A 12,712-nucleotide genomic window follows, 5' to 3' on the forward strand; every position below is an offset into this window, starting at 1 on the left:
TGGTGGTGGTGAAATTAGATATTATAACTAATAGTAGCATAAGACAAAAAATAAGTTAAATGCACTACACCCCACCAACTATCCAAACTCATCTTTAATTTGGATGGATGATGAATTTGACTATGATGAAATTGAAAGTAAATACTATAATGGTGAGATTTGAACCAAACAATAACAATTTCAACTTTTTTTCTTCTCACTCACCTCATGTTATTTCTTTTATATAATATAATATCTAAATTTTATTTATTAAAATTTTAATTCATTAATAATATGCAATCTTTTAAATATTCAATTACATGTTATTTTCTTATATTACATCGTATTTCAATTTGTGTCATATTAAATTGGAACACTGCAATCCATCAAAGAAAGCATCATATCTCAAAATGATGAGCTTGTGAATTAATTTATAGAGTATAATAGATGAGGGATATTAGAAAGTCATGAAAGACTAAATTTATTCATCAAAAGGTCATCCTATACAATAGCAGTCATACATTATATAACAGCAGCACCCTCAACTGATTTACAACAATACTCTAACAGAGTTTAACAGACCCTAATAATACAGTTACTCTAATATTCCGTCTCCAATATCTAGACATAAATTGCTGGCAGCAACAACACTCATTTGATCCCGACAACGAGAAAAAGCTCCTAACGTCAATGGTTTGGTCAACACATCAGCCACCTGATCACACCCAGGAACAAAATTCACACAAAGCTGATTACTCAGAACCTTCTCATGAACAAAATGAATGTCCAACTCCACATGTTTCACTCTAGCATGCAACACAAGATTAGCAGCTAAGGAGACTGCACTAGTATTGTCACACCAAATGACTGGTGTAACACTAGGCTTTAAGCCTATCTCATTCAACAGAGAATCAAACCACATCAATTCGGATGTTGCATTAGCTAAACTTCAATATTCAGCTTCTGTAGTTGACCAGGAGACAACACTCTATTTCTTGGACATCCACCCCACAAGATTATCACCAAGGTATATACAAAATCTGGAAGTAGACTTGCGATCTTCAATTGATCTTGCCCAATGAGCAACACTAAAACTAGTTAGACTCATACTGGATGCTTGAAACAATAACCCGTAATCAATTGTACCTTTAACATACCGCAAGATACGTTTCAAAGCTGTCTAATGCACATCATGAGGTTTATGCATATATTAACTCACTTTATTAACAACAAAGGACAAATCGAGATGAGTTAAACACAAATATTGCAGACTACCTACAATTTACCGATAAAGAGTACCATCTGGCAAATGCACCCCAACCAAGGATGTAAGAGTCAGTGAACTTACCATAGGAGTGTTCACAAGCTTGGCATTCATCATGTTAGCACGTTCTAGCAACTCACGAGCGTACTTTTGCTGAGACACATGTATGTGATCCTGATGTCTCAACACCTCAAGTCCAAGAAAGAAACTCAGTACCCTTAAGTTTTTAAGAGAAAACTAACAATCAAGACAGTAAATAACAACATCTAATTCAGGACAATTTCCACCTGTAACAATAATGTCATCAACATAGACAAGGAAATAAACACTTCCAGCATTCGTGTGCTTGTAAAACAATGAAGAATCAACCCTTGAAGGCTTAAAATTTAGTTTTTGTACTAAAAAATACTTCAACTTTTCAAAACAAGCCCTTGGAACTTGTTTAAGACCATATATGGCATTATTCAACTTACATGCCAAGGGCTGCCCATGATCATCAACCACTTCAAACCAAGAGGCTGCTTCATGTAAATAGCCTCAACTAGATCTCCATTTAAAAATGCATTGTTCACGTCAACCTGTCAAAGCTTCCACTTTCGTAACACAGTTAAAGCAAGAATCAGGCGCACAGTATTGACTTTGACAACTGGACTGAAAATCTCATGATAATCTAGTCCAGCTGCTTGGGAGAATCCTTGAGCAACTAGGTGAACTTTATTATGTGCTACACTTCCATCAGAATTCTTCTTGATCTTGAACAACCATTTGCATCCGACTAAAGATTGATTTGTCGGTATTGGAACTAAATCCCACGTATGATTTTGAATTAAGGCTTGATGCTCATCATTAACAGCTTGTTTCTAAGAAGGAATCGCCATTGCCTCATGAATAGTTGAGGGCTTTATATCACTCATCACTACCATATATGCCTTTGGCTTGTAAATCCCCATTTTACTCCTAGTCATCACGGAGTCATAATTTACTGAAGAAGGCCTCTGCTGCTCAACAACTGGCCCTAAAGTACCTACTGTACTTACTGAAGTGGAGCCGAAAACACCATCCGAAGAAGGACCCAAGGTACTAGTATCACTAGCTGAACTAGAATCAGCTCTTGGTTGTGCTGAAATCTCTACAGTAGGAACCTTAAACATTGGCAAGATAGTAATATCTCTCGTGTGTTGACCAGACCTGTTGCCAGTGACAGGTGCTACAGACATTGACACTTGAGCAAATGGAAAAACATTTTCATCGAAACGAACATTGGTGAGAAATGTAGACATGTCCAGACCGATTAATACATTTATATCCTTTGTAATTGAAGCATAACTAAGAAATGTAGAAGAGGCAGACCTGTATTAAAGCTTGTGTCAGTTATATGGTCAAATAAGTGGATAGCAAAGACATCCAAAGACATGAAGTTGATGATAATCTGATTTGTAACCAAAAAGCTACTTGCAATGAGATACAACATTTAATACCTTTGTTGGAAGAACATTCATGATGTGCACAACAGTAGCAAACGCATCAGCCCAATAAGAAATGGGCAAGGAACCTTGAGCTAACAACACCAGTCCTATTTCAACAATCTGTCGATGACGGCATTCAACTAGACCATTCTGCTCTGAGGTGTATAGACATGAGACACGATGAACAATTCTACATGGTTGAAGATACAAGTCAAAAGTTTGAAACTCACCACTTCCATCAGTTTAAAGTTGTTTGAGTTTAACATCTAACTGTAGCTCAACACATTTCTTGAATGATATAAATGTAGAAAAAACATCAGATTTCTTTTTAAAAAAATAGATCCAGGTGTGCCGAGAGAATGAATCAACAAAAGACAAATAATATTTATAACTAGAGGAGTAACAAGGAGCTGACTCCCATACATCAACAACCACAAGTTCTAAGGGAGCAACATACACGGAGTTAGAGGAACCAAAGGGCAATTTGTGCCCTTTCCCAAGTTCACAAGCATTACACAACGAGTAATTCTTACGTCTTGATATTCTAATATTACAAACATTTAAAACACTACTAACAACACCATGTGATGGATGCCCCAATCTTCAATGCCACCTGTCAAACCTAGCATCTGACCCCTGTTGTTGAAGAGACTCTATACGGGATGTACTTACAATATTAAAGGCAAAACCAGACTTAACAGTATCAAATCGATACAACCCATTCAATTCACTTCCGCAAAACAACGTCTGACGAGTCTTTAGATCCTTGACATAACAACAGTTAGGATAAAACTCAAAGAATAAACCATTGTCCTTCGCAAACTTAGAAACAGACAATAAATTCTTACTATTATCAATAACATAAACAATAAACTAGAATCGTTAGCCAAGATAGTCGAACCACCAACATGCATAATAGGTATAGGAGACCATTACCTATAATAACCTTACCTCTTCTATTATACAAACGAGCATTGAAAAGCTTCATCGAGTTACTCGTCATATGAGCATTGGCACCACTATTTGGATATCAAACCGGATCGACAACTGTAGAGGGACTAGCAAGCACAAGAGACACAGTCGATTTCATAGTATGACCACCTATCGAAAAAGGCAACTGAGATAAAAGACTTGATCGACGATGCACATAGTCAGAATCATAAGCAGAAGAACTATGTGATGTCTGATCAATGATTGAAGGCATGTGAAACTGTTGACTTGGGCCACAACGAATTGAATCCACCTCAAATGTTAAAGGCTGAATCTGTCGAAATTAACCACATGCTGCTGGATCAAAAGTATAGTAAGAAGACTGCAACCTGGACCAATGTGATCCATCATCTGCACAACATATATATGCAGTAATGGGCTTTCAACCCAACTAGAACGTTCAGTATCATCCCTCATACTAAGGGTTTTCCCCTTCACCGTCGAACACTGAATCATACATATAGAAACATCTTCGAGCAAGATGCCAAAAATTTCTAAAAATCTGACATTGAGGTCTTGCACCACCACTACATCATTCTTGACCTCAACCACAACGAGAAATCTGAGATCCTTGTGATGAATGAAACATATCTGGTGGTGGTTTTCCGACATACGATGGAACATTTTGTGCCAAAACATTTTTATTCACCACTACAACATTCGCTGAAAATGCCACCTAAGATAAATGTCCTTGTTGTCAAGCCTCAACATCCAGAAGAGCAATTGTAACACCTTGTAGATCAAACGGTACTCTACTCGTAGTGATAATTGACACCACGTAATCAAACTGTGGTGGTAAACCATTCAAAATAGTATATTGTTGTTCTTCCATTGTTACTTGTTGACCACACATTTCCAAGGAATCACAAAGATGCTTGATTTCCGCTAAATAAGTAGAGTTGGTACTAGATCAGAAGTGTAGTAAGAAGGTTGCAACCCTGACCAATGTGATCCATCATCCGCACAACACATATATACAGTAGTAGACTTTAGACCTAACTAGAACACTTAGTATCATCCCTCATACTAGGATTTTCCCTTCGCCGTCAAACGCCAAATAATACCTATAGAAATATCTCTGAGTAAGATGCCAAAACTTTTTAAAAATTTGACATTGAGGTCTTGCACCACCACCACGTCATCCTCGACCTCGACCACGACGAGAAATCTGAGATCCTCGTGATGAATGAAACATATCTAGTGGCTGTTGTTTGACATACGGTGGAACATTTTGTGCCAAAACATTCTTATTCACCACTGCAACATTCGCTGAAAATGCCACCCGAGATAAATGCCCTTGTTGCAGAGTCTTAGCATCCAGAAGAGCAATTGTGACACCTTGTAGATCAAATGGTACTCTGCTCATAGTGATAATTGACACCACGTGATCAAACTCTAGCAGTAAACCATTCAAAATAACAAGCTGTTGTTCTTCCATTGTTACTCGTAGACCACACCCTGCCAAGGGATCATAGAGATGCTTGATTTCTGCTAAATAAGTGGACATGGACAACTCATTTTTTTGAATATTTTCCAACAACAATCGATAACGTATGGTTTTAGTGGTTGAATGAGACCTAAAGATACGCATAAGAGCCTGCCACAACTTACAAGACGAACCGAAATTCCCAACTAACTGATTATGCAACGATGCACTGATAGTCGAAAGAAGCTATGCCGCAAGTGCGGAATCCTGTTGTTCATAGGCACATACAAAGGATTCTCATCAGAGACACCATTTTCATTGACAACTATTCTTGGAGAATAGAAATCGTCTCCTCGAGAAACATTTGCAAACGATGAGTCTTAACAATCAACAACACGCTGTTTCCAAGCCAAGAAATTCTCATCATCCACTAGAACGGTCACTTTCTGTGAGGCAAGAGCCAAAAACTTATCCGTTGCTAATTCCATTTTTCAATAAAAAAAATTTACTCTGATACCATATTAGAAAGTCATGAAAGACTGAATCTATTCATCAAAAAGTCATCATATATAATAGCATTCATAAATTATATAATAGCAACACTCTCAACTGATTTACAACAATACTCTAACAGAGTCTAATAGACCCTAACTACTACAATTACTCTACTAAGGGATTGTGCAAATTTTAAAATAAAAATAACAATTTTATAAAAATTATAAAAAATATAAGGAATGAAAAATATTAATATTACCAACAAGTATCGACAAAACATATTACACTCACAAAGGAAGATATACATTCAAACATTACAAATGACACTATTGAAAGGGTTAATACGAACCCCAAACATGAATTGTAATATGAAGATAAAGAATATTAAAATAAATTAAATATAAAAAAATCCAAACAACTAAAATTTTTCTTAAAATACCTGAATTAAAATATCAATCTCTCTTTAGTTGAAATTAATTGTAAGAACAACTCGACTATTAATCATTTCCAATTGAACACACCTTAAAAGATACTCTTGAGATTTAATTCACCAACAGCTTTACAAGTTAGAATAATACAATGCTAATCAACAAACTCAATTGCACAATTCATTTAAATTATATCACTCATTTCATAGCGTAACTTAACTACTCTCTCAATCAAACTATGGCAATATGCTTTTGATTACTAGAATAAAGAAACAATTACGAATCTAAGTACCCAATCAACTGTTTATTATCTTAAATACCAAATAAGAGATAATGCTACCTATCCCATAAAGAAAAAATGAGTAGATATAAATGAATAAGTGAAGAATGAACAACACTTTGAATATCACAAGTCTAATAAAACCAAGCTTCTGTCTACCTTTGTCTACTCATAATTTTTTATGAAAGCCGAAAATATTATTAACAAATAAAGAAAACAATTTCAAAAGTTGGTTGACTTGCTCTTTCCAAAAATTACCTCTTAGGAGGAGTTTTATTCCTACTTTCCCTCTATTGAGAGAATACAAAATATAGTAATTAGAATGATAAAAATTCTAAAATAAAGATAAGTAGATAATAATTAGACTTGATCATGGGCTGGACTGAGTTAATGCAAAATTTTAGGCCTATTTCTAGGCCTGAGCCTTGTTCGAAACATAGGCTTAAAATTTTGTGCAAGTTAGACCCAAATAAAGAATGTTGAACCCAAGCCCAGTCCAGTCCGTCCATATTATTTTTATATATATAAAAAAAATTTAAAAAATATAATACGTCATATACACTAAAAATATAAAAGTAAATGTTTCCCAACAAATTGAAAATATATTAAAAAAAGTCTTTATACTTAAACAACACTAAGATAGTTACAACTTAGCAAGCAAATGCCTTTAAAATGGTAGCAAAATTAATAATAAAACAAGAGTTATACAATATCCAAACAATAACAAGAAAATAATAGTAATATAATGGCAAAATGACAGTAAAACAACATCAAAATGGCAATAAACAATAGTGAAAAAATTTTAGGCAAATTTGGGTTTGATCGAACTAAAGTTAAAAAATCCTACCCAAGGCCTGACCCATTTAGAAAATGAGACTTATTTTTTGTCCAAACTCATTTTTTGAGTTATATTTTTGTTCAAACCCTCCTACTTTCCAGATAGGCCTTTAGGCCTAGACGGATGACCCAACCATAATTAGCTAATAATAATCATAAAATAACTAAATCACCTAATATCATTTAATGAAAACCCTAATACAAATAACTACTAATCTTCATATATTAGGGTTTTGTATCATCCTATTACAAATTTAAAGTTTAAAGAAACATTATAAATATCATATTTTTAATAAGTAATATGTATATATATATATTCTTCTTATTCTCTCATTTCTTATTATGTAATTTTATAATAATAATAAGGGTTAGTGTGACATTTGATCTCTGAAATTTATCCGAATAATGTGGTACTCTATATAAAAAAAAGAGAGTGTAATGTAGTATTTTTGTGTGATACAATCCTCCCAAAGTCTTAACATGGTTAAATACCTAGTTGATTTGGCAATAGCCTATCACACGTATAGCTCTTTTCTTTTTCTTTTTGCTTTTAAGTTCTACGCGTGAATAAACCTAATTTGCTAATAACCTTTTTTTCTAATTTGTTAAGAAAATTTAAAAATAAAAGGTTAAATAGTGATTTTCTCCTGAACTGTGCTTGATTCCTCAATGTGATATTTATGATTTTCTTACTCTCAATTTGGTATCTGTAATTTTGTGTCATCTAACATATCACACCGCGTCGTTACGGAAAAGTAACATGACATTTGATGGCTAATGATAAAATGATATGTGACATAATATTTAAATTATGAATGAAATCACGAGAATTAAGTGAGATGGTAAGTGTCTCTCCTACCTTAATCAATGGTCGAGAGTTTGAACCTTGCTCTGGGTATGAAACAACTTTAACACTCATAACCAACATTTATCCCTTAACGGGCCTATAAAATATGGAGAATTAATTATTAGGTTCGCTCCAATAGACACCTTAAAAAATAAAAAAAAATAATGAAATCGATGTTATTAAAACGATAATAAGGAGAAAAACAAATTTTAAAATTTTACATTCATTAAAAATATCAAATTTTAAAAATAAGCATTTTTTTAAATATATATATAAATAACATTTAACATTTTAACTGAAAAAACTTCAATTTTCTTTTCAAAATTATCTCACTTTCTAGGGAGCCAAACACTTCCATCCATCACTTAATTATTCTTTCAATGCCTTGTGCCAAGCAAATAAGGAGGTAATGGACTGGTGGCAAGGCTCCATGAAAGCAACTAACCACAAAAGCCCCGCTCGTAAATCAACTCCGGTAACCAACGAAGAGAAGAAGCCTCCTCGTATAGCAACATCGTCGCTGCTCACAGATCTGGTCTTATTAGAGCTTCGTGGCTTTTAAAAAGAATTTTAGAAATCCAAAAGTTTCTTAAGCAATGTCGTTAATGAAGGAAAGATCTGGTTTATCTCTCAAAGCTATCCATAAATTTCTTAACAAACCCATTTTGAGAAACCTATACTTCAAACAATTCTGGAAATTTCAATACCCATTAAAAAAGGAAAAGAAGGGATTTGGAGGGAATTGAGCCTTTAAAGCCACTGCCTACAAGTTATACTTCACGATTGTGGTCACTACTCCTGTCTTCTTCTTCAATTACTTTGTTTGAGTTTCAAGTTCGAATTATCGATATTGTCAGGGCTTGGTGAAGGGATGAAACTTGGTGTGATGGAGATGGGCAAGATGAACAATCGAAGTTGAGCGGTTAATCGATAAGTGAAAGGAATCATAATCAGAATTTAAAAACGAAAAATAGCATTGCCGGAATCTGGGATTTATCGTCAGAATCTGGAAATTTATGAATTTTCCAGCAACAATATGAAATTTTCGCGGGCCGGAGTTTATGTTCTACGAACAAGGAGAGAAAAATGATGAGTTATATATTATGTGTTCCCGGAAAAACAAAGAAAATAAATTATCAATTTAAAATTTTTTTACTTTTTTTCTGAAATAATACGAGAAAAGGTAAAAACGTTTTATTGATTGTTTTTTTTTAGATATTCTATATTTTTTACTTTAAGCAATGCTATTAGTAGTAGTTATTAGGCTTTTTTATATATAAAAATGACCTAAAACTTTTGATTATTTATAAAAATGACCATTTTGAAAATTATGTACGTAAATGACTCGTTTTAAACAGTAAATGTCAATGATGCTAATGTCGTGTCACTACCTCCAATCACTGGCTGTTTTTTTTAATAAAAATATATATTGAATTGAAGTATTTATATAAAACATTCAATGACTTGATGCAGCAATTACCCTTTTAGATTGGATGAAAAAAAGGTTAGAGGAATGCGGCTTTTTTACACAGATAATATAAAAAAAATATATTAATTTCGAAAATATGTTTCCCCCAAAATTATTTACAGGAATGGTATGGGTAACACGGAGGAGGGTAGTGGATAGGCGGCACCACCACCCTAAAACTGATAGTTTCAATTTTCTAATATGAAAAAAAAATTAACCAAAGTTGAGCATATGGTAGGCAACATCAAAACAAAAAATACCCCCCATATAACCCCATTTTAAACCTGTTTTACCCGTATAACCCTTTTACCACATAACTTGAGGAGAACTTGGTTCAGCCTGCCTAACAGGCGGCACCGACAGTGCTTGTGCCTACCTGACAGGCAACATCGGTCTGGCATGGAAGGGACTGATGCCTGCTACTCTATTGATGGGACAAGACCCTTAAGGATATCGTGAAAATGGATGATAAATGGTTTATCGAAATGTGTTTTTTTGTAACAAACTAATTGAACTCTTTGTTTAAAATTGCAAATATCGAAATGAGTTCTTTAATTAATAACGATGATCACATATCAAACACGATTAAATATGGTAATAAATTGTTATTTGTTATTTACGGGTTCCCTTATAAAAAGTTCTACGTCATTTACAAAATTAAATTATGTTATATTAACTATTTCTGTAATTTAATAGTGCCAGGGCCCGTACCGCGCATTGAGGGGTCGTGTGAATGGTTTAGGATATCCCTCGGATGAACGACTAATGCCATACTTGGCGTTAGCTGGATTTAGGTTAGCAGCATTGATCCAGATGTTTGATTTGCGGTATGACTTAATATCTGCTTTGGTTGAGCGGTGGCGCCCGGAGACCCACACTTTTCATTTGTCGTGTGGGGAGTGCACTATCACTCTAGAGGATGTTGCACTGTAACTCGGGCTCCTAATCGACGGGAGTGTGGTAACGGGTGTAAGTACGATCTCTGAGCCGATCACCCTTTGTGATAACCTACTAGGAGTCTCGCTCGGTGATACTGAGTCGAAATTTACAAATTTGAGGTTTTCATGGCTGAAGGCCAATTTTAAGCATTTCCCAGATCCAGTTTTGATATACTTGATTCAAGATCAACGATGACGTTGGATATCTCCAGCCCATTACCACGCAGTAATCCACTTTTCTCAGGTAAACGTTTGGGGCATACAATTTTTCTACTATGTTTAACACACCCCCAGGTTCGAGTAAGGAAAACATTCATCGTCGCGCAATGTGAACGCCAATCACCACAAAAACATATTTCTAGGACCACACCATCAAACCATCAATTTTTGGGGTTTCTATAATTTAAATAGTCAAGTTTGTATTTGTTTAATTGTAGTAAAATATAAATACAAAATACAAAGTTTGTAATTTTAAATGACATGTATTGGAACAAACTTGGAATATATAAATTATCGACTTACATACATGTATAAATTAGATTCATTGCACCAAAATTTGTAACAAACTTGGAACAAAATTTGTAATATAAATTCGATACATTAGAGTACATTAGCTCAATTCCTACCCGATCGCGACGATTATCCAATATGGTAGGTTCGTTATAGGCATTTACTCCGATGATGCCCAACTAATCTGCATACGCAATAAAGCTTCCCGTTGGTTTTCTCACTAATGTCCATTTTATTATGGATTCTGATTGATTGCGGATGACCTTTCGGATTCTTATGTAACATTTTGTCTGGACAAGCTCGAAAGTCGTCGAATGCACCTTCTATATAGACAAGTTAAGGAAGACGAGAAACTCATTCTCCCAAACACGCAACATGCATTCGAGAGTGTACAGCTCATCGATAAGTTGTTCAACATTGAGCGAGGCACTAGCACAGGCTACCATGACATGTGCATAAGGATAATGACGTGTTTGGAACCTCTTGCAATCACACTGTCTGTTTCTAAGATCAACCCCGTAGGACTTAGGTGGTATACCGGGTCGACGAACTATGGTCTCCGTAACTCGAAACATTAAATGTCATGAATATATTTCTACATTCATTGACCCCACCCTCTAACGGTTCGCAACTATTGCATCCCTAACATCTTTGACAAATACGTGTCCCGCCTCTATCTGGTTGACTTACTGCTGCCCCATTCTTGGCACTAAAGTAGCTAGCCTGTAGAACGTAGTCGAGAACACAAATGAAACCGAAAGATGTCTTGTTTTCCTCAACATGGAGTTAACCCCCTCTGCTAAGTTGGTGGTAATATGATCATATCGAAACCCATTTTCGAAACTTTGAGTCCCTTGCCATGGCTCCATGGTACCCAACCACTATCGGAAAGGTGTGTTCATTTCACTTTCCATGTCACTCTCAAGTCTAGTCATCCTTCGTCGAAAAAGGTGTGGCTTTAACTCGTACGCTGTGTATGTATTAAGATAAGGTAAGTTACATTCTCGAATTAAAACATTAAAACATATATTGAAAAATATAAGGTCATCATTTACCCATTTTCACAATTTGTCTCTTCCATTCTGCATTCTTATACTCACTGTGGAAGTTAGTCGCGATGTGCCGAATGCATTAAACAGTTCTTCATGGTACACCGGAACGCCTAATGGCGGTAATTATTTCCTTCCCTCTATCGGAGATGATATAGATATTATTGTCACTAATAACATACCTCTGTAAGTTCGTGAGGAAGAATTCCTATGATTCCATGTTCTCTTTGTCTACAATGGCAAACGCTATCAAGAGCAAGTTCTTGTTTACGTCTTAAGCAACCGCAATAAGTAGGATCTGTGTATATTTTTCGTATAGTCAGGTCCTATCAACCCTTACAAATGGCTTATAGTAGGGAAATGCTTGCACGCATGAATCAAACGTTCAGAATATCTATTGGAAAATTCTTTTTCTCGGTTGTAGTTGGTCATCCGGGCCATAATAAGGTCGTGTCTCCAACTCAATGGTAGTCCCTGACATGTACTCTCGCATATCAACTATCCACCCCTGTAGCTCATTGTACAATGTATCAAAATCTCTGTACAACTACTCCATTGTCATATATTTATCTATCCATGTTTTCCAGTATGATACTCAATACTAGATCATGCTTGCATTTCAGTAATCAGTATTGAAACTTCAATGGTCGACATGCCTTTCACCATTGGCATGATGCATATACAGATAATTTTGAAATCAAGTTTTCAGTGATATTTTATCATACATGTTGAAGT

At 35.1% G+C, this 12,712-nt stretch overlaps 1 long non-coding RNA gene across 2 annotated transcripts; it reads right to left on the reverse strand.

The window, feature by feature from the left end:
* Positions 1–434: 434 nt before the first annotated feature.
* Positions 435–3,958, reverse strand: LOC108483971 (uncharacterized). 2 transcript variants are annotated; one of them, XR_008276232.1, is made up of 5 exons: positions 3,661–3,958; positions 2,722–2,899; positions 1,531–2,593; positions 1,328–1,432; positions 435–694 (listed from the first exon to the last, which is right to left on the reverse strand). It is a non-coding gene; the product is annotated as an uncharacterized LOC108483971 (long non-coding RNA). The 2 variants fall into 2 exon arrangements; XR_008276231.1 differs by having other exon boundaries at positions 1,328–2,593; positions 3,661–3,957.
* Positions 3,959–12,712: the final 8,754 nt, after the last annotated feature.

The sequence above is a fragment of the Gossypium arboreum genome, chromosome 12, assembly GCF_025698485.1.
Source record: "Gossypium arboreum isolate Shixiya-1 chromosome 12, ASM2569848v2, whole genome shotgun sequence".
Classification (NCBI taxonomy): domain Eukaryota; kingdom Viridiplantae; phylum Streptophyta; class Magnoliopsida; order Malvales; family Malvaceae; genus Gossypium; species Gossypium arboreum.